Raw genomic sequence first — 22,849 nt, forward strand, 5'->3', positions numbered from 1 at the left:
TCTGTCTGTCTGTCTGTCTGTCTGTCTGTCTGTCTGGCACCTGAAACACACATGAGACCAGAGAAAGACTTTCGTCTTGTTTTCATCAGGGTCTCCCATTTTCAATTCATCAGGACATATATGACATACATGACCTACAGATAGACAGTACTGCTACATCTATACATTTATGACATACCAGATTTGCAAATACTGTTTGTGATACAAAAAGAGTCCAGAAAAGGGAGTATATACATTTGACGTAAAAACTGTACATTGGAGGAGGTTGGGTGGGGGGGTTGGGGGGGGAAACACTGTACAACTGTACAAGCAAAACTGTACATTGGAATATTGACAACCATACTAGGTAATTTACTGTACATCGGAGGGGGTTGGGGGGGGGGAACACTGTAAAAACAAGTGTAGTAGTCTGAAAATATTGTATATTATTCAGGACTGCTGACTGGTTGATATTCCCACGAGCAATGATATGAGTTTCTCTTCCTTCTATCGACTGAAGTATGGACTATACACAGTATCGCTGGACCATGATCAACATCCTTCCCTGTGTGACTAGTAGGCGGGACCAGCAGGGGGCGGTGTCTGACAGAGAGTGTTGGACAGAGATGGAACGTGATAATAGGGGGGCGGAAGACGGAAAGAGAACCTCTTCGGCAGTGAACTTGAACAACGAACAGTCGCAACGAACGGGGGCTCTGGAGAGCCCTGTTGCTGAAGTTATGCCAGAGGGCCCCGTGAGATAGCAACGGGTGATAGGAAGTACTGGCTAGTGGACACGATATCCTAGCAGTACCAGCGATAGTGTGTGAACAATTAGTGCAGAGCCAGGCACTAACAATCGGGTTATAATAGTTACTGTGTGCGGTATAAGTAACGTGCGGCTAACCAAGTATCAAAGTCCTTAACAATCGAGTTATAGTAGCTACTGTGTGCGGTATAGAGTACGAGCCCCGAGGCAAGCGTGGGCCAACAACCGTTCTGCTCCGGCTGACTTCAACCAGATCTGCACCCGGCTGCCTGCAATCAGTCTGCTCCGGCTGACTTCAATCAGACCTGCACCCGGCTGCCTACAGCTTACGGGAGTTCGTCCCGTCCAGCAGGGGTCGTCATCGCTCAGCACACGCTCTCAGCCGGCGCTGCCTCTCTGCCCAGCTCCGCCTGCTAACATCCTCACCGAGAGCGTTCGACGCCATCTTGCCTCCCGGACAACAGTGGCGTGGCGTGGCGAGGCGGCCATTTCGGATGAGTACAAATGAGCATTGATGCTCCCGAGTTATTATACAGTACACAGTGTGGTGCAGCCTGCGGGCGAAAGTAACGTTGCTACTACCATTCCATAGGGGTACCCCAAACAATATATGCCGGCATTAAGATAGGACTTTACTGGTATTTTGTGGGCCCACTCTTTTGTTTTCGTTCCTTTCCTTTGAACGTGATAATATGTGTGTTTCCTAATATTTCCCATTCGGTGAACCCTTCTATTTCCTCCCCTATGTTCCCCCTTCCTTCCCCATATTACCGACCTGGACCCTTTGATGCGGATAATATATCCATTATTAACCCCTTCCTATTCAACCTTCCCTTTTCCATTGTAAGGTTTCTGGTGTTAATGAGGGAGGGTACTGCTTGCGGGGGGAACCAAGTTATTTATTTACCATTCGGTCATTAGGTGTGGGGGGGTGCTAGGGGACAATTGGGGAGAGTGAGGGCGTGTTGGGGAATACTGCTGACTGCCCAAGAGGAAGACCGGAGTACCGGACTAGGTTTGTAAATCCTGGGCCTCATACACCCCACTGCCAGCCTCCAGTTGACGCTCCTGACCCCAAAGCCGGAGGTGCAGCTAGCCCGAGTTCTACTGTGTCTCGCTACCTAGTGACCGTGCACCCCAGTTCCCACGAAGCAGGGATAATCCACCCTGCTACACAAGCAAAACTGTACATTGGAATATTGACAAAACCATACTAGGTAATTTACTGTACATTGGAGGGGGTTGGGTTAGGACATTTACAGGGGCCAGTTTCGAATTGCAGTCTCCTGGCTGTAGGTGTTCTTTGAGAGTGGTTTTGAAAGTGGGTAGTGATTCACATTCCTTTACAGCTTTGGGTAGGGCGTTCCACATTGATGTGGCATAATTGCGAAACGTGTTTAGTCCCTTGTTTGAGCCGAATCTGGGTTTAACATGATTTGTGGAGCTCCCTCTGGTGTTGTGATCGTGGTATTCACTGACCTTTGGGAAGTATTTTGAAAGAGTATATTCCTAAGGATTAACCACGAGATCAGCTTGCAGACCAGTAGGTGGGATTAGATGGTATTGAACGTGCTGTTGAAATCTATGAACACAATCTTCAGTCACCCCAAGATATTTGTAGATCTGGTATGTCATAAATGTCTGGATGTAACAGTACTGTATATCTGTATGTCGTGTCATAAATGTCATGATGAATTGAAAATGGGGGACCCTGATGTAAACAAGACGAAAGTCTTTCTCTGGTCTGCATCCCCTTAACAATTGTGTGTATTGAGCTGTACTGTACTGTACCCATTCTGCAATCTGTTAATAAAGTTTTCAATCAATCAATTCAATTCAATCACGCAGCTAGGGGTCTGGAGAGCGTGTAGCCTGATCTCTACCACATCATGAAGAGTTATGCAGGAGGACACTGACACTTAGTGGCCTTGGAATAGAACTGCAACCCTTCTTGCTTCCTCTAAGATCATTCAATGTCTATTTCAACTTGAAAAATACTTGAGGGAATGCCCTCCTTTACAATGGCGTTGAGTATACTAATGTAATAATGATGCAATGAACAATACAATATACAATAAGTGCAATCATAATACAATGTGTACCATAAATTAAAACAATTACAGATTATGGTGGAATGGTTGGTGATAATCAACGATTTAAACTGACCAAAGGAGAGTAAAGCGTTGAGCCTTAGAGTTTGTTGTATGATGTTCCACGTGTCAGGAGACAGGCGATAACAGAAGATAACAGAAGATAACAGAAGATAACATAACAGCAGACTTCAGGAGAACAGAAGATAACTCTAACCCCTCTGACACCATACCTTTCCATTTTCCCAAGTAAATTTCGTGATCAATTGTGTCGAAAGCTTTTTTTAAATCAATGAATATTCCTAGTGCATATTTTTCTCTCTCTATACACGTTGTTATTTCCTCGACTAGCTCCACTAGCTTAGCAGATCCAAAACCATATTGACTTTCCATAAGAATATATTTTGTCCAGTCTTTCATCATATAGCTTTTCAAGAATCTTTGAGAACTGGGGCAACAAGGATACTGGTCTATAATTGGTGAATAGGTGTTTATCTCCAGCTTTAAATATTGGAATGACTTTAGCTATCTTCATTTTCTGTGGAAATATTCCAGTTTTGAATAACAGGTTGCATAATGTAAATGGATCCGCAATTGCCTAATTTTTTTTTTATCTAATAACTTATTATAATATTCCTTCTTACATATCCTCATAATATTAGTTCGTTTATTTTTATATTTCTTGTATTTAAACTCTGCCTCTTTAGTTTTATGTTTTATAAATAACATGTATAGAGTATTCTTTTTATTGCAAGCATTTTGTATTCCTTTTGTCATCCATGCATTTCTGCATACTTGTTTTTATTGTTGTATTGTTTAAGTGGGCAGTGTATATCATATAAAGCATAATTTCTTTTATAAATAATTCATAAGCTGCGTTGACATCTGGTGCTTGATATACAGTATGCTCGTCCAATTTAATTTTAACAGCTCGTTTTTCAGTGAAGAATCTGAAGATACAGCTTCTTCAGTTATTAATCTCCTGAGTTTAGTTTCCTTTGTCTCCCTCCTCCTCCTGTACAAACACTTATAATAATAATAATAATAATAATAATAATAATAATAATAATAATAATAATAATAATAATAATAATAATAATAATAATAATAATAATAATAATAATAATAATAATAATAATAATAATAATAATAATAATAATAATAATAATAATAATAATAATAATAATAATAATAATAATAATAATAATAATAATAATAATAATAATAATAATAATAATAATAATAATAATAATAATAATAATAGTAATAATAATAGTAATAGTAATAATAATAATAATAATAATAATAATAATAATAATAATAATAATAATAATAATAATAATAATAATAATAATAATAATAATAATAATAATAATAATAATAATAATAATAATAATAATAATAATAATAACTTTATTTGTATAGCACTTTTCATATACAGAAGTTGCAGTACAAAGTGCTTCACAACAGTAAAAAATACAGGCATACGCGAGCATGAAAAAGATAGAGAGGTAGCAAGGTAAAAAACAATGAGAAAAAACAAGACATCTACAGACAGTAATGAAATAGATATGAAAATAGTAAAAAATGTCATTAGTGGGATTTCAAAACCACTCACGCACATCTGCAATTTATCATTCAAAACTGGTCGATTTAAGAATAAAATGAAAATAGCAAAAGTCATACCTCTGTTCAAGACTGGAGATAAACACCACTTCACAAATTATAGGCCTGTTTCTCTACTTCCTCAGTTTTCAAAAATATTAGAAAAACTCTTCAACAACAGATTAGATAAATTCATTGATAAACATAATTTACTCACCGATAGCCAGTATGGATTCAGAACACACCGGTCAACATCACTAGCGTTAATAGAACTCATTGAAAAAATCACAAATTCCATAGATAAAAAAAAAACATGTAGCTGGAGTATTCATTGACCTAAAAAAAGCATTTGATACTATTAATCATGATATATTAATCAGGAAATTGGAGAGATATGGGATCAGGGGGGTAGTATTGGACTGGGTGAGAAGCTATCTAAATAAAAGACAACAATTTGTGACAATGAGAGATTATAAATCTGAATGTTTGGACATTGCTTGTGGTGTCCCCCAGGGGTCAGTGTTGGGTCCAAAACTGTTCATCTTGTACATTAACGAGATATGTAAAGTATCCAATATATTTAAATGTATTTTATTTGCGGATGACACTAATCTTTTTTTTTCTGGTGAGAATGTCCAGCAGCTTTTAGAGGTCATCACATCTGAAATGAAGAAATTGAAGGAATGGTTTGATAGAAACAAATTATCATTGAACTTGAGCAAAACTAAAATTATGTTGTTTGGAAACTGTAGATTGGATACTCAGGTACAAGTTAAAATAAATTATGTGATTATTGAAAGAGTTTATGAAAATAAATTCCTAGGTGTAATAATAGACCATAAAATCTGTTGGAAACCTCACATAAAACATGTCCAATCTAAACTCTCACGAAGCATTTCAGTCATGAGTAAAGTAAAGCACATCCTGGATAGAAAATCACTCTACATTCTCTACTGTTCACTAGTTTTACCATATTTAAATTACTGTGCTGAAGTCTGGGGAAACAATTATAAGTCTACACTACAACCACTTTTTATACTCCAAAAAAGGGCCATAAGGATAGTTCACATTGCAGGTTATCGTGATCACACTAACATATTGTTTCTGGAGTCAAAGACATTGAAGTTAAATGATCTTGTGGAATTTAAAACGGCACAATTAATGTATAAAGCAAAAAGTCATGCACTTCCAAGAAACATTCAAGAATTGTTCTTTGATAGGGAGGGGGGTTATAATCTGAGGGGAGAACACAATTTAAAGGTGCTAAACGTACGCACTACCATGAGAAAACACTGCATCTCAATATGTGGAGTGAAACTGTGGAACAGTCTAAATGTGGTGCTAAAGCAATGTCCAAACATGAGACAATTCAAACTGATGTATAAGGAAATTATGTTCACAAGGTACAGGGATGAGGAAGGGACTTGATATTCACGGGTGTTTACATTTTTATTTTGTTTTCTATTTTATTTTATTTTATACATATATAGTTTTTGTTTTTTGTTTTGCATATATATATATATATTTTTTTTTTCTTTTCTTTTTTATGTTTAAAATAGTACACTCATTTGAGTAGTGGAAAAGGGGTAGGATTAAATAAGTGTATACTTCTTCCTACTCCTTTTCGAACATGCAGATTGAGTTGTTTTTCTTTTTTTGTTATTGTTTGTTGTATTCATTGCATGTTTGAAATAAAGACTTCAAATCAAATCAAAGGTGAGGTAAATCACAGTGTTTCACATTAGGATCTAGCATCCCATTATAGGCCTCTCTGTTTACAGTTTCATTCAGTAATACAAATAATAAAAGTAGTTTAAAATGATTCAGTTTAAAAATAGGCTAAAAACTATAAAATAGAATGGACATACAACAGGGTATTTAACATACAACAGAGCAGTGCATCAGTAAGAAGTAAAAAGTGTGATGAAATAGTAAAATTTTGAATTTACAACAGAGCAGTGCTCTTAAAATTACAGTGCATGAGAGGTAGTGAGATCAAATTAGCTGCCGACACATGAATTTGATAGGAAGTGTATAAAAGTAGGTAGGGTAAGAATAGTGCAGGTAAAGTACAATTTGTGTCAGGATATCCCTGATTTTCATTTAAATGCCTGAGCAAAGAGATCGTTTTTTTTCTGTGTTTTTCTCCCATCCCAATTTAGTCTTGCCAATTCCCCCCTCCCCTTCCTGGTCGTTGCTCGCATGTGCCCCCCACTGGCCAGTCTAGGGAGGGTTGATAGATACTATCACATGTCCCCTCCGATACATGCGGAGTCAGCCAGCCACTTCTTTTCACCTGCCAGCGCGGACTCTCATTGGCGAGGTGTAACGTGTGGGAGGCTCACACTACCCTCACCATCTCCCTTCCTTGCTGTGCAGGCACCCTGACCGACCTGTAGGAGTCGCTGTTTACAACGACCAGATTACCACCCACCGGCTTCCCTCCCGCTGACTCTGCCAATTGAGTCAGTATGACGGCCGGCCAAGCCGGAGGCAACGCTGACAGCCGGATTCGATATCAGTGTCTGACGCGTTGGTGAATGAATTAATGAATGAAAACTTTATTTAACAGATTGCAGAATGGGTACAATACAGTACGGCTCAATACATACAATTGTTAAGGGGATGCAGACCTGAGAAAGACGTTTGTCTTGTTTCCATCAGGGTCCCCCATTTTCATTTCATATAGACATTTATGACATACACAACATTTATGGCATAGGGACATATAGGTATTTAGTACTGATACATTTGTGACATAAGCGGTATTCAAATATACAGTACTGTTACCCCTAGATCCTGACAGAGTATATACATATGATGGGGAGGGGACTGTACATTAGGAGGGGGTGGGTGGGTGGGAGGGAAATATACATACGGCGGGGAGGGAATATATACATGCGGTGGGGAGGAGACTGTCTATTAGGAGGTGGTGGGGGTTTTGGGCATTTACGGTGGCCAGTTTCTAATTGCAGCCTCCCGTAGGTGCTCTTTAAGAGCGGTTTTGAATGTGGGCAGGGATTCACATTCCTTTACAGCTTTGGGTAGGGCGTTCCACATTGTTGTGGCATAATTGCGAAACGTGTTTAGTCCCTTGTTTGAGCCGAATCTGGGTTTAACATGATTTGTTGAGCTTCCTCTGGTGTAGTGGTTGTGGTATTCACTGACCTTTGGGAAGTATTTTGACATGTACATGGGCACCCCGGTCGTATAGTGTATCTTGAAGACCAGGCCCATTGCAAGTTGCTGTACTCTGTTGTCTACTCTAAGCCATCCTAGGTTGTCAAAGTGGGCAGGGGTGAGGTGGGTTCTGGGGTTCAGGTTAAGTAGTAGTCTGACCAGTTTGTTTTGTGGTGTTTGTAATTTTGTTTTAAGCGCCTTTGAGGTGCTTTGGTACCATGAGGTGCACGCATAGTCATAGTACCCTTGAATGAGTGCTCCTGCCAGAGTCTTCAGGGTATTCTTGTTTACCAGAGAGGAGATCCGGTACAAGAATCTAATTCGTTGGTTGACTTTTTTTTATTACATTGGATGCCATTTTGTCACAGGAAAGATTTGCCTCTAGGATGGAACCCAGGTAGGTAATTTCGTCTTTCCTTGTGACAATATTGTCACCCACTGTAACTGAGAAGCCGTCGGTCTTGCTGAGTTTGTTATTTGAACCGAAGAGAATGGACTCTGTTTTGCCCATGTGTAATGATAGTTTGTTATCAGCGAGCCATATGCAGATTTTGCCTAGTTCCGTGCTGAGGGTTTTTTCAACCTGCAATTTGTTCTTGTCAGAGACCAGCAGGGCTGAGTCGTCCGCAAACAGGAACAAGTTGCAGTCACAGGCTGACGACATGTCATTTGCATAAATTAGGAAGAGTAGCGGAGCACTTAGTGACGAGCGCTTAGTCCGCTGCGCCACCCAGCCGCCGCAAAGAGATAGGTTTTAAGCTGTCTTTTGAAGATGTCTAGCGAGTTGGCTTCCCTGATGTTTTGGGGTAGTTTGTTCCACAGTTTTGGGGCATAGTTGATAAAGGCTGCATTACCGATCCTCTTTTGACTGTTTCTGGGAGCCTCTAGTAGTCCAGCAGCTGATGATCGCAGTGTTCTTGCTGGCCTGTAATTTATTAGAGTGTTGGCGATGTAGCTAGGTCCCTGTCCATTTAGAGCTTTGTATGTAAGGAGAAGGACCTTAAAGTAAATTCTAAATGTTACAGGAAGCCAGTGTAGAGCAGTTTTGGATTAGCTGAAGTTTTGGATTATCTGAAGTTTTGGATTACGTTTTGGATTATCTGAAGTTTTGGATTAGCTGAAGCCTCTCTGTGGTTTTCTTAGGGAGACCTGTGAAAAGTGCATTACAGTAGTCTAACCGGCTAGATATTAATGCATGAATTAGCTTCTCAGCATCGTTTTGATTAATAAATGGTCGTACTTATAGACTGCGAAGACTGGTAGGTGTTCACTGATATCATTTAAGAGCAGACCGCTTATTGTATGGTTTTCCAAATTGTTTGTGAATATGTTGTCTATTAGTGAGGCAGAGTCGGAAGTTATTCGACTTGGTTTTGAGATGGGTGGAAAGCAGTGATGCGTTGCTCATGGGTCGAGGTTGCAACCAGTTTTGTGAGCAGAAGCGCGTGCACGTGTAGCCGGTTCGCGTGTATACTTTCCGCAACGGAGTTCGGTTTCCGGGTTCCTCTGATTGGCCGCGACCCCCACATGACCCGCCCCCGCGCTCGCTTCCTGAGTCAAGAAACCCGCTCTGAAACGCGGCACTCTGAAGTCAAGAAACGCGCTGTTGGTAACACCACCCACTTCAATGACAGAGCTCTCTTGTTTAATAATATTGTCGCGTCATCTTAATATGCTGCTAATATGCAGTTATCAGCTGTATTTGGCATAGACGCCTGAGTCAAGCCTCTGAGTCAAGAAACGCGCTGTTGGTAACACCACCCACTTCAATGACAGAGCTCTCTTGTTTAATAATATTGTCGCGTCATCTTCTGAGTCAAGAAACGCAGTCATCTTAATGTGCTGCTTATGCAGTTATCAGCTGTTCAAGAAACGCAGTCATCTTAATATGCTGCTTATACATAAGAGTGGCGCGTTTCAGAGTGGCGCGTTTCTTGACTCAGGAAGGGAGCGCTCTGCGCTGCAACACAGCGGCGAGCGGCAGCGGCAGCGATAAGGGGGGCGGGTAACGTGGGGGTCGCGGCCAATCAGAGGAACCCGGAAACCGAACTCCGTTGCGGAAATTATACACGCAGCCGGTTCAACACTGAACCTGCCACTACTTCGACCATGCCATGAGTGGGAGTCGAACCCCGGGCGTCCGCACCGCGGGCGACATCACAGACCTCTGTGCCAAGAAAGGAATTCCTCTCTAAGCACTCAGTCTGGATGCCTCAGGGGAGTGAGTTTTACTTCCTGGTACCGCTACCGTGCCTCAGCCACTTCTCAACGTCGGAAGTTCTTCGTGACTGGGCTTCGCGGTACCATCCGTTACATTCACCCCCCCTAAACTCACGTCACTCAGGCATCCGGGTCACGGCACCACTGTAGCCGGTTCAACACTGAACCTGCCACTACTTCGACCATGCCATGAGTGGGAGTCGAACCCCGGGCGTCCGCACCGCGGGCGACATCACAGACCTCTGTGCCAAGAAAGGAATTCCTCTCTAAGCACTCAGTCTGGATGCCTCAGGGGAGTGAGTTTTACTTCCTGGTACCGCTACCGTGCCTCAGCCACTTCTCAACGTCGGAAGTTCTTCGTGACTGGGCTTCGCGGTACCATCCGTTACACACGTGTCGCACACCCACAGATGTGCACACGCGTGCACACAGGAATGCGCTGCACTCGACTGATGCGCCAACTCGCAGTACCCACTTGGCTACTTTGCATATCAATAGCGCCGGTCGTCAGGTGTTACATTCCATTCGTAGAGGCAATTAGGCACTGTTTTTAGTCTGTCCTTATGCGAGGGAACATTAATGCGCATGCGCGGGAGCACGCGCACGCGCCTGGGAGCGCGCATGCACGTGGCGTCATTAGCATGCGTGCAACCAGTGTTGATAGCATTGCAACACTGGTGGAAAGAGACTCATAGCATAGGCCTACATTGTTTCAATAAATGCCTCAGTTTTTTTGTATTTGTTGAATTTTTCTTTTGTTCCGTTGAGGCAAACCATTTTTCCATAAATATATCTATACATTACCCAGGTTTCCTATATATACGACTAAGTAAATGTCATGTATATTGTGTATGTCATAAATGTCACTATGAATTGAAAATGGGGGACCCTGATGTAAACAAGACAAACGTCTTTCTCTGGTCTGCATCCCCTTAACAATTGTGTGTATTGAGCCGTACTGTATTGTACCCATTCTGCAATCTGTTAAATAAAGTTTTCATTAATTCATTCATATAGACAGCTACTGTAACAATAATATTGAAAACATTTCCCCTAATTATTTCTACGGTAATGCATTCAAAAACTTCTGCCGTCGCTACTGCCATGTTGTCTTCAAGCGAGTATAGTATATATCAAATGAGATAACCCTTCATCAATGAACAAAGCTACTCCTCCGCCCGTTCCCCTATCTCTGTTGCAGTAGACCTCGTAATCCTCCAATGCAAAATCCGAACGGTTCTCATCCACCCACGTTTCTGAGATAGCTATGATGTTGAACGGCTTTGTAAATAGTGCTAAGTAATCTTTTATATTTTGGAAATTGGCATACAGGCTTCAAGTTCTACTGTTCAAATGGATCATTGACAGCCCCTGTTCATATTTGATATTTGCATTGAATTTCTGCTCTGTATAATAACAGCCGTTTCTATCTATATTATCCAAATAGATTGAAGTCTGGATCTATATCCAGTTCAAAGTCCTGCATCTGTCATAAATGTCATGATGTCATGTATGTTGTGTATGTCATAAATGTCACTATGAATTGAAAATGGGGGACCCTGATGTAAACAAGACAAAAGTCTTTCTCTGGTCTGCATCCCCTTAACAATTGTGTGTATTGAGCTGTACTGTATTGTACCCAATCTGCAATCTGTTAATAAAGTTTTCAATCATTCATTCATTCATTCATTCATTCATCTGTGGTATTTTATGGTGTATATATAGCAATAAAATATATAATAGATAGAATGGAAATTATATACATAATACATATAACATGTGCTGTCAAACGATTAAAATATTTAACTCGATTAATCGCATGATTGTCCATAGCTAACTCGCGATTAATCGCAAATTAATCGCATTTTTTTCTTTTTTTACCTTAAACAGATCTTTTTCAAGTTCCAAGTTTTAATACTCTTATCAACATGCGAGTCAACAAATGCTTGCTTTGTGCAGCCATTTAACACAAAAGGATGACCCTCATGCATTGCAAATTTGCATCAAATTCAAAACAGAGTGATGCACAAAATAACTTAAAAGAAAATTATAATTTAAAACAATGAATAAAGTGTGCATGAAATAATAGGGGAAAGAAAAGGTTAGGAACTTGTTACATTCACACACACAAGGGCTGATTAATCACACACCCCCCTCTCTCCCTCACACACACACTCTCCCAGCTCTTTTTCTCTTTTGCCCCTTCCTCATCTCCTCACCCCCCTCTCTCTCTATATCTCACACACACACACACACACACACACTTCAGAAACAAACATAGTATTTTTTTTAGTTAATCTTGAGTTAAAAAAATTAGTGGCATTAATAGAATCGGGAGTTAACGCGATATTAACGCGATATATTTGACAGCCTTACGAATATAGGTATATGTATATATATACACACACCATATAATAATTGACACACATGATATGTATATAATGCATGACACAATGTATCGAGCAGTTTAGCAGCAAGCAAGCCGGGGAGTATACGTTACTCTATGTTACTCTCAAAAAAAATGAAAATAATAATAATATGTACTCTTTGGTTAGACACTCCGTCCAATCTACAATGTGCTCTGGCTTGGCTTCAAACTGCCACTAGATGGAGACATACAGCACTTCAAACTGCCACTAGATGGAGACATACAGTACTTCAAACTGCCACTAGATGGAGACATACAGTACTTCAAACTGCCACTAGATGGAGACATACAGTACTTCAAACTGCCACTAGATGGAGACATACAGTACTGCCGTCCAGAACTCTTGGCAGCCTTGATAATGAAGAATGAGACGGAGGCCGTACAATATAAATATAATATAAATACTGTCCTGAGCTTATTATGCTCTGAAGATGTGGCCAACAGGCCAGAGGAACGTGAAGTTCTAATAGTCACGCTTTATTCTAAAAGAGACGTGTTTCTTTTTTTAAATTAACTGAATCTAATCTGATATTGTAAGCCTTATCTGCACCTTTGTTTACACTATTTACTTTTCACATCTTTTTATATTCAGAGTTCATTATTATTGTTTACAGTTTTTTCCCTCATATTTCTATATTCAGATCAAATTGTATTGCCTGTATTTATGTCTTTCTACTATTACCCTGCCCATACCTGTACCTCCCCTTCCCCCTCCCCCTGCTGCTATGACACCTGAATTACCCCCAAGGGGATCTTATCTTATCTTGTAAGTAATAAAAAAAACAGCTGGCGCCAGGTGCTATGTATGTATGCGCTCGCGCTTGTTAGACTATAGGCTATGTAACTTACAGTACTTGCGGTGCATTAGTGCCTCAGCCGTCGGTGTGTGAGTGAATGTTTGAAATGTGAGGAACAAATTGTAAAGCGCTTTGGATAAAAACTGCTATATAAATGCAGTCATTTACCATTTATACTGCACCTGTGTATACTGTACACTTTACTTACTCATAGTATATATTAATTTATACTGCACCTGTGTATACTGTACACTTTACTTACTCAAGAGTTATTGCCCATATTTATTGTACCGTACATAATAGGGCATACAGACCCTCATCTGTACATTTGATTACACTGTTTACTTGCTTATATTCAGTTCTGTATGGGGGTAGATTTCTATCAAAAATAAACAAACGCAAAAGTAGAATCCACAATCGTAAAGTAGAATCCACAATCGTAAAAACGATCCACACAATCATAAAAACGATTCACACAAACACACCTCTCAATTTGTGTTTCATAAATCATAAAAACACGCTTGATTTGTTTATATTTACGTACGGAATTCTAAAAACAGCTTGATCTGCTTAGATTTACGTACGGAATTATAAGGACACACTTGATCAACTTGGAGTTACGTACGGAATTTTGAGACAAATATTTCGCTGTTTTCCCCGTGGGGATTCGTGTGTGACTCTTCTTCTTCTTAGAGGTCCATCAAAAATAAACAAACGCAGAAGTAGAATCCACAATCGTAAAAACTATCCACACAATCATAAAAACGATCCACACAAACACACCTCTCAATTTGTGTTTCATAAATCATAAAAACACACTTGATTTGTTTATATTTATGTACAGAATTCTAAAAGTTACGGACAGAATTTTAAGTTACGGACAGAATTTTGAGACAAATATTCCACTGTTTTCCCAGGCGGGGATTCGTGTGTGAAGCTTCTTCTTCTTCGGCGCTACCGAACACGGCCCGAGGTGTCTCTGGCTCATGAGCGCTACCAGTGGCCAAAATCGCACATTATCTTTACTCTCTGATTAAAATGCCAAAGTTTTGCGTGGTTTACGGCTGTACCAACCGATCGATCGAATCGGGAAAAAAACAAGGGGTACTTTCGAGTCCCGAAAGTGGTTATACATAAAGGGGAGAAGTTTAAAAAAAAGTCACAGAAAAACGGCGGCAGGCGTGGATCCGAAATCTCCGGTTGAGGTCTGGAGGAGCCGAATCAGACAACGCGCGTATATGCAGTGACCACTTTGTGAAAGGTAAGGCAGTAATTTAGCTACTTACATAGCTGGATAAAACTGACAAAAATACAGACCAGGAGGCCATATTGCTGGAAACATATAGCTAACGTTACATATCATATCACCCTGTGTGTTTGTGTTTCGCAGCTAGATAGCTGACGCTATCTTCCGGTGTCTGTTTTTAGCAATGCTAACATTAGCTAGCTATCACGGCCAGTGGTTTTCAACGATCTCTTAGGACCGAAACTACCAACTGTTATCCCTCTTTGCTGTCATTGTTGGGTGTTTATCACTTTGCTATTTATTTTATTCAGGCTGCCCGAGTGCTGCCAACGATGTAGACTCTCCAGACTGGGCTCCTACAGTTAACCTTGGTTACCAGCAAGGTAAACCAATGACAGAGGCATGATGTCAACGTGAGGAAAGGTTGAGGTCCAGAAAAGCAGATGAGACCTGCACCGATGCAGCAGAGGCATTGCTGGACCTCGGTGAGGGCTCACAGAGCCCAGCATCGGAATACCACAAAGGTAAATTAAATATAATGCATGGAGGAGCTTTCATGTAGCCAATGTTACATTAAGTATTTTGACAACTATGTATGTCACTTGTTTACATCATATGTGTGGGAGAGAGACAGACAGAAGGGGGAGAGTGTGGGAGAGAGACAGACAGACAGTGTGGGAGAGAGACAGACAGAGAGAGTGTGTGTGGGAGAGAGACAAACAGACAGACAGTGTGTGTGGGAGAGAGACAGCCAGAGAGAGAGAGACAGAGTGGGTGTGGGAGAGAGACAGACAGAAGGGGCAGAGTGTGGGAGAGAGACAGACAGACAGTGTGTGTGGGAGAGAGTCAGACAGAGAGAGAGTGTGTGTGGGAGAGAGACAAACAGACAGAGAGACAGTGTGTGTGGGAGAGAGACAGAGTGTGTGTGAGAGAGACAGACAGAAAGGGGAGTGTGGGAGAGAGACAGACAGAAAGAGGGAGAGACAGAGTGTGTGTGGGAGAGAGACAGACAAGAGTAAATTTAATTTAATTTATTTTGACAACTATGTATGTCACTTGTTTACATCATAATTTAACCAAGATAATTACCACCACCTTTATACAATTTGTAAATTATATAACTAAACTATCGTTTCCCCTCTTATCCCCTTTGCCAAATATATTCTATGTAGATGCAGGCTGCCAGACAGACCTGACTATGGAGGATCTTGAGAAGATGGAGGATGTTCTGAATCACTCGGTAGTGGAGCTGAGTGACCTCAGGAAAAAAGTACTGCACAGGGAATTTAGTCCAGATGCTTTTCAGAACAACGAAGAGAAGACTACATTTTACACAGGATTGCCCAATTTCTTAGTTTTGATGCAAGTGTTTCAGCTATGTGAGCCACACATCAACTATAGCTCTTTGTCGGTGCTCTCCAAATTTAAACAGTTCATGTTGGTCTTAATTCGGTTGAGACTAAACCTTCCACTCCAAGATTTGGCCTTCAGGTTCAATGTTTCCTGTTCCACTGTTTCTCGAATTTGGCACAAGATAATTGGCATACTTCATGAAAGATTAGAGTTTATAATAGAGTGGCCAGAGCGAGAGGTGCTGCAAGCTACAATGCCAATGTCATTCAGGCAAGCATTTGGGTGTAAGGTTGCCGTAATAGTGGACTGTTTTGAAGTTTTCCTTGAAAGGCCATCTAATTTGCTGGCAAGAGCACAAACCTGGTCCAATTATAAACACCATAACACAGTTAAATTTCTCATTGGCATTGCTCCTCAAGGATATGTCACATACATCTCTCGTGCTTGGGGAGGGAGAGTGAGTGACAAGCAGATAACTGAAGAGAGTAGCCTTCTAAATAATTTGTTACCCGGAGACATTGTTCTGGCAGACCGTGGGTTTACTATAGGGGATAGTGTAGGGTTTTACTGTGCTTCATTGAAGATGCCTGCTTTCACAAAAGGGAAGAGCCAGCTATCTGCATATGAAGTTGAGCAAACAAGAAAACTCGCTAATGTGCGTATTCACGTGGAAAGGGTCATAGGATTAGTGAGAAGAAAGTACCAAATTCTGCAGAGTACCCTGCCCGTTGAACACATGGCTGTAAAAACAGGAGAGTCACTGGCGCTGATTGATAAGATTGGAGTAATTTGCTGTGCATTATCCAATCTTTCGGACTCTGTTGTCCCACTGGAGTAAGCAATATTCTATTCATCCAAAGGTCAAATAGGAAAATAAGATGCATGCCCTGCATAGTTTTGCATTGAATGATTTGAGGTAGATTTATGATTATAAATAATGGGTCGATGTTTTCTCAGACCTCCACTAACGGGTGTGTGTAGTTCTAGCCCGGACTACAAATAGTTTAATGATAATATTGAATAATAATATTTCAAATATATGTATATGTCTCCCTCTACCTGTCTGTCATTATTATTTTATTGAAATAAAAATGTATTAATTTCATTCAATTAATCTTTGTCATTTTTAAATCAGTTCTAATTAGATTTGAATGGTTGTTTGTAGTTAAACAATGTTTGAATCCGTTATTAAATTATCTTTGTCTTGAGAAAATCATATTCATTGTCTATGTAGTCACAATGAAAATACTGGGTGCTTGTAGTAGGATGTAGCTTACACCTGGAAAAAATGGTCCAACTTGGTCGCTTTCTTTCTTCACAACATGTGACCATTTGAGTGAATATCAGGTAGTAGTTTTCAGAGGAAACGGCCTAGGGGAAACCCAGGCACAACATGGAAATGTGACCCCTCTTCCCAGCTCCCAAGAACCACCAGCAACAAGTGATGTGAAGCCCTTTAGAAGGTTTATTTTGATCAGGGTGGTTAACAACAAAAATATAACAACCTAGGAATAACTACACAAACAAAAGAAACAATTAATTAACCTAAACTACCTATATATTTCAGATATACATTTGTTTTATTTGTGCCTATATAACTAAAGCTATAGGATTTTGACCTGTTGTGATATTCATGTTCTATAAACTACCATTTATTTACAATTTATTACAGGAATATGCACAGATTAAAGACAAACATTTCAAACATGATTTGGTTCACTTTGTGAAGTGCTGTCCCAACACTTCAGGAAGAACACAGTGTCTGAAGAACTCTTGAACTTTGGGAATGACATTGACCCAGAGTTCCGCATCAGGCAAAATCCTCTCTACAAAGATATCATTTGTGTTCCACACTACAAAGTCACAATAGTCAGCACCCACAATGTGGAGCTGAGCCTGTACTTGGTAGTAGTACGCATGCTTCCTGTCCAGTTTCACGTCACCCACAGTGTGGAGCTGAGCCTGTACTCTGTAGTAGTATGCATGCTTCCTGTAGTCAGCACCCACAATGTGGAGCTGAGCCTGTACTTGGTAGTAGTACGCATGCTTCCTGTCCAGGTTCACATCACCCAGTGTGGAGCTGAGCCTGTACTCTGTAGTAGTACGCATGCTTCCTGTAGTCAGCACCCACAGTGTGGAGCTGAGCCTGTACTTGGTAGTAGTATGCATGCTTCCTGTCCAGTTTCACATCGTCCCCATCGAAGATGAGACAGAAGCCCTGGGCCCTCATTCATCAATGTGTGCGTAGAACATGTTCTATTTCCACACGTAAGCACGGAATGTAGAACCAGTGTACGCACAGGGAAGTCGGGATTCATCACACGTGCGTACGCAGGCTCTATGCTCCTCCGTGTTGATGAATACCACTTTGTTCTACCGTCAATGCTCGTGCATGATTATCCATATATGGTCATGAAAGTGAGGAAACACCCCCCATGGGATGTGAAATAATGGACTGACCCGAGCGGAACTCTGAGAAACTCCACTGAGATTGTTCACTGCTGTCGAACCAAGAAGACACTATCGCGTATTATGGGATAAATAAAAGGCGGACTTGTAAACGGTGATGTCAGATATCAACGGCTCCCTAAGACCATTGCTGCAATTCTGCCTGGACAGCTCAAAATACTAATAAAGACCGTTCGTTGACCACTGTTTGGCGTTGGTTGTGTGTCATTATAACCGTGCTGTAATATGAATGCCTTTATTAGTTGTGTTCGATTGGCTATATGATTTTTAGAGGCATCTATTTTGTTGTCGGCTAATAAAGACCGCGCTGGAATATGACTGCCTTTTCCCGTGTTGTTTGATTAATACCCAGGGATTAAAGTTCTCCTCAATTTTATTCCAAATCGCGATGGATCTCCCGTCAATTTTCTACCTGCTGCATATGATTTCTAGAGGCATACTACAATCTATTTTGATGTCAGTATTGGGTAACCTATATAAACAATAATACGAGAGCATATACAAGAACAATGAATCTCACTGCATGTATGATGTAGCCTGCCTTTCAATACATGAACTTGAATTCCATCATGTTTGTGTGCGGGACTCACAAGGCTGTTGTCACAATGGGTGGTACCGGTACAGTAATATAATAACAGTCCACACAATATCACGATCCATGCCATAGCCTATGTTCTATTAGGACATGATCTGTGACGACAAATGTTCTAGAATGTTTGATTAAGATATCATACTCTGACAGCATGCCTATGATCAACAAAAACGCGAACTTGAATCCCATCATATACATAGTCTGTCCACTATCTGGTGTCATTGCAATGCGTTTTCTATTCTTTCTTATACAGTAAAAAGGGGGAAGAACACTATATTCATATGACTTGTATTCTGCTTACAGCTTCGAAATTCCACTTGTTTCGTTTAACGTAAAGCCTTTTAAATATAATCAAAACGTTCCGTGTTTCGGCGGTCTGTGCGCAAAATAATAACGAGTTGAGCTTTATGATTTATGATGAATTGAAAATGGGGGACCCTGATGTAAACAAGACGAAAGTCTTTCTCTGGTCTGCATCCCCTTAACAATTGTATGTACTGAGCTGTACTGTACTGTACCCATTCTGCAATCTGTTAATAAACTTTTCAATCAATCAATCAATCAAGCTACGCGGAGCGCAGTCAGTCAGTAGCCTACACCCCGTATATTCCGAGAACGCTATATAAACCATGCTGCATTCATTCTGAGAGAAAGATCTATTATTCCAAATGCTATTTATAGGGTTTTGACCATAATTACACTACTGTTGCTATTTTACAATGAACTATAATGAATTACGGTTCATACAGAACATCCAGTGTTATTATGCACAGAAGCTCATTTCCTTGTTGTAATAATATATTCTACCACTGGGCGCAAAACGTGACGTGTGACAGCCTACTGCCCATGGGGACCCCCCTGGTGAGGACCCCAGGCCCTCCCCAGGGGCGAGGTCCCCCAGTACTGACACGGGAACCTTAGCCGCTTCCACTTGCCTCTCACCGGGTCTATTTCCATACTGGAAAAGAACCACCTCCGTAACCTCCTCCTGGGGTGAAGAGGTGGCCAAGAGGGACCACGGAATGAGCAGATGCCCTCATACCGAGCAGGCGTATCACGGACAGCGCTGTAACTGTCCTAGGACGGAACCTCCCGAGCGTGTCGCAACACGCTCTGAGAGGGATGCCCATAGCACTCCACCCGTTGACTGGGAAGAGGAGTACTCTACTTCCAGTCTACAGCAACCCCAGGCTGGTAGGAAACCTGCCTGGTATGAGACCTGACGATCCACCTTGACCGCCAAGGACCAGAACGTCGGCAGGGCAGAATACACTTCGTAACCCCTGACAACGCAGAGGCCCCAGTGCGGCCTCCATGCACTTGGTGAAGATGCGGGGAGCCAGAGAAAAGCCGAACGGCAGCCCCTGGTACTCATACGCTAACCCTGCAAAGGAAGCGTAGGTAAGCCCTAGGACGGAAGATCGGGGATGCGAACACGCATCCTACAGGTCTATGGAGGAGAACCAGACCCCCACCTGACAGTGTTCAACAGGTAGGAGACGATCCAAAAAATGCTGAACCTTCCCATGGGACAGGTCCAACATGGGTCTGACACCCCCCCCCCCCCTCCCAATTTCTCAGGCACCAGAGAACACCGGGAGGAAAACGCCACGACGATGGCTTGCTTCGTCCACAGAGATCGGATCTCGTCGACCAGAGCTGTCACTGCTGGTGACCCTGACAATAGGGTCTGTACCAAACCCGAAAACGGGTGGGGTTGTGTAAATACAAGTCCCCGCCTCAGCGTTCTCTCCATCCACCTCGACATATGGTACTGCTGTAGTCATATGTGATGACACTCCCAACGCACCCGCCGCCATGTGGCGCAGGTCCGCTAGGAACTGTAGATAGGCGGCCCGGTCCCACCCGCTGTGCGTAGCCAACCCTGGACCCGTGCGAGCAGAGCGTTCCGTGTCGAGACATCTGACCCTGACACTACCCACAAGGCAATCGCACCCAAGGGGGGACCCCGACAGATACGGGGGAAGCTGACATCAGTTCTAGGTGACAAAAGCTCCCCCACTGAACACCCCTCCAGAACATGCTGAGGAGTTGTTCTGCAGCCGGACATGCAAGGTGTGAGGCCCCCATGGGTTCCTACACACCGTAGCCCTGCAGTGATATTACTACCACCCAAATCACGCGCGCCTGCGAGACCACTGCCAATCTTTCAGGAGTGGGAGGCACCAACATGATACCTGGCCTGGCGAAGGCGAGGTCGGGGAAGCCCGCACTGTGTGCCTCAAAAAGGTTTCGAGCCCCCCTGCTGACAACACTTATAGTTGACAGACGTAACACCAGGCTCAACCAAACACAGCTTATGGTGTGGGAGCCGCTTGACAGCACAACATTCTCCCGGACAGACCCAGGCTCAGCCATCAACTGGGTGTCAGCCCCTATGAGAAGCGAAAAGTGGGGCCGCACGCGCTTCAACGAAGGCACGCGGCCCGCAGCCAAAGGAAACAATCAGAGCCCCTTTTCCGCTGGTGTTGGGGGAGGGAGTGATCGGAGAACGGGCTGCTCGCTGCAGGACGGCGACGGCTTGTATATTCCAAGCCGAGCTCATCCAACATGACCGATCCCTCGGCCGCCAAGGCTGTCGGCCTTGTGGACACCTGTTGATTCAACGCCCAGGATACCTCTGGCGGGGGAAAACATGGCCGCCTGTCGAGGGCCTCGTCATCGCCGCTGACCAGGCCGTGCTCTCTCTTCTTCTGGCTGCGCGGTGTGAGGCGGTGTGGGGCCCAGGACAAATACCGCCCACGCTCCAGCGGAAGACCAAAATCCTCTGCGGAGAGGGGAGCCCTGAGCGGTTATAGCTTGCGGCTAGGTCAAAGCTAATAACGTCAACAACCTCGCGCAATGTGTCGACGTCGGCTGGCCCTCAAGGCCCCACCACCAGACACCATTTTTTGATAGAAAAAACAGCAATTCGAACACAGTTACTAATCGCTGCCAATTCCATACCGAGGCGGTACAGGCTTTAGCAGCCCCCCAGCCACTCGCCGGGCTGAACCACCTCATGGCGTCGGCCGGGCGGGGCACTGTTTCAACATGTCAAAAGCAAAGGACTGATGCTAACACGGAGCACCAGTGGTGGTTGCAACCAGCAACCTCCACTGTGGTGTGCACCATGAAGGGGTTAATGAATAAATGAACTAACACCACGAATATACTGTAGAATGGGCAAGCCCATGCACACAACGTTAAGGGGATGCGGACCAGAGAGAACCAGTCCCGCATTCATTCATAATATTCACAACAGCACACCAGCCCTAGACCTCAGCCCATTTACCCATGAAAGGTAAACAAAGCCCCCCCCGCAATACTCCCCAAGTAGACACCGATTGACCGTCAGCATGAATGGTTGAGAGGAGGGAAGACTGTAGTATAGACAGACATTCCCGTAGCAGGGAGACAGAACAGAAACAGTAGCCCAATATAGCATAGCGTTAGCCGCGCGCTCCAGGATAACGGGGAAAACAACAGTGTTTACCCAGATATCCCGCCGCTTGCGCCAATAGACAACTCGGTTGTCTCTCAGGACCAGTGATGCCACAGATTACTTGTAAAAGTAATCCGATTACTGATTACTCCTTTAAAAAGTAATCCAAGTTACTTTACTGATTACTTGATTATCAGAGTAACTTAGTTACTTTGAAAGTAACTAGGTTACGAAGTCGTCGTCGTTCCCCCAACAGTTTTTTTTAAACGCTTTATTGAAAGTGCATAAATTGTTTTTAACTTGTTTCTCTGCACATAACGTAAATTGTTAAACTAGTGCTTCAGCTTCTGTACCATCAAGTATGGTAAAGCAACAGTCTATGATGCTCACAGCATTAGAGCAGCCAGCCAGTGGTTTTACAAAACCAGTGTATCCATTTACATCTAACAAATGCAGGCTGAACTATTCAATTATATCAACTGTAACTATTAAATTGTTTTTATAAATGTCTCTCTATAAACATACAATCAGTCTCTCTTTAACATGTAAATTAACTGTAAATCTGGCAAATAAGAGCTTTTGCTCTGCCACCATCAAATATACATTAATCAAACGGGAAAGAAACAATCTCTCTCTTTAGCGGTAGACAGTATTTTGACTGAGGCTACGTTTAGAC

The sequence above is a fragment of the Notolepis coatsorum genome (genome assembly GCF_963971535.1).
Source record: "Notolepis coatsorum genome assembly, chromosome: 5".
Classification (NCBI taxonomy): Eukaryota; Metazoa; Chordata; class Actinopteri; order Aulopiformes; family Paralepididae; genus Notolepis; species Notolepis coatsorum.